Genomic DNA, 840 nt, shown 5'->3' with positions numbered 1-840 from the left:
CAGGCGGACTCACAGCACCAGGACACACGAGACTTTCTCCTGGCCGGATTGCTTCTTTGCATCTGCCTGTGTGTACTTTGGCTTGCAAAGCCTCTGTTTATAAACCGGGTACAGGAAGGACAGGAATTCCAACAACGCGAGATCCACAGAAGCCGGCCAGTGCCTCCTGCTCTCGTTTTTCCGTGTAAGAAGGCAGTGCGAAGAAATAGGAAGTTACTGATAGGACTTGGAAGCCATGAAGACCCATCTTCATTTACTGTCTTTGTGGCTTTGGTCAAATCGCATACCCTCTTTGAGCTTCATTTTTTTTTTTTTCGATTTTTAAGGGAAGATAATACAAAGTTGTTATCAGAATAAAAACCAATATAGAAAGAGGGCTGCGAGTGAAGTCCCTAAAATTTTGATACCATTAATTACATTTTCAAGTCATGCTCCAGTATTTCCCATGTCAGGCAGAATTATGGAGCTGTCAGCCTGGGACATTACCTACGTCACCATCGCTTCTAGCTGGCTGATCTGGAGCAAGTTATTTCTCTTCCATGTGACTGGGTTTCCTGATCTGCCAAAAAGAGATGACAATGGTGGCAAACAGTATCGATTGGCTACTTTAACCCTCTCCCCACCCCCTTGCCCACTGCTACCTCCCTGGGAAGCTGGGGAGCCAAATCTCAGAGTTCCCAGCCCTCTTTGCAGTTAGGGGGTGCGTGTGACTCATTCCTGCCCAAACGATCCCAGCAGAAGTCTGCCAGGAAGTGCTGACAGAGCTTGAGGAATAAATTGCAATACCCTTGTAAAATGCTTAGGACAAGACCTGACAAATAGTACACAAATGCTTGTCGA

General features: G+C 46.3%; 1 long non-coding RNA gene across 10 annotated transcripts in view; it reads right to left on the bottom strand.

Annotated features, from left to right (window-relative positions):
- Positions 1-840, bottom strand: part of LOC102895780 — a 659,008-nt gene that overhangs the window by 395,099 nt on the left and 263,069 nt on the right. For 5 of the 10 annotated variants that reach the window (XR_003042515.1, XR_003042526.1, XR_003042522.1 and 2 more), the window contains exon 13: positions 487-559. The exons of 2 other annotated variants lie outside the window; for them this stretch is intronic. This is a non-coding gene — a long non-coding RNA (uncharacterized LOC102895780). Of the gene's footprint in view, positions 1-6; positions 167-417; positions 560-840 lie in introns of those variants that run through there. 3 more of the 10 variants (XR_003042514.1, XR_003042531.1, XR_003042533.1) reach the window with 2 other exon arrangements.

The sequence above is a fragment of the Pteropus alecto genome, unplaced genomic scaffold, assembly GCF_000325575.1.
Source record: "Pteropus alecto unplaced genomic scaffold, ASM32557v1 scaffold238, whole genome shotgun sequence".
NCBI classification, from domain to species: Eukaryota; Metazoa; Chordata; class Mammalia; order Chiroptera; family Pteropodidae; genus Pteropus; species Pteropus alecto.
The sequence above is the reverse complement of the archived record's forward strand: the minus strand, read 5'-3'. Positions and strand labels throughout refer to the sequence as shown.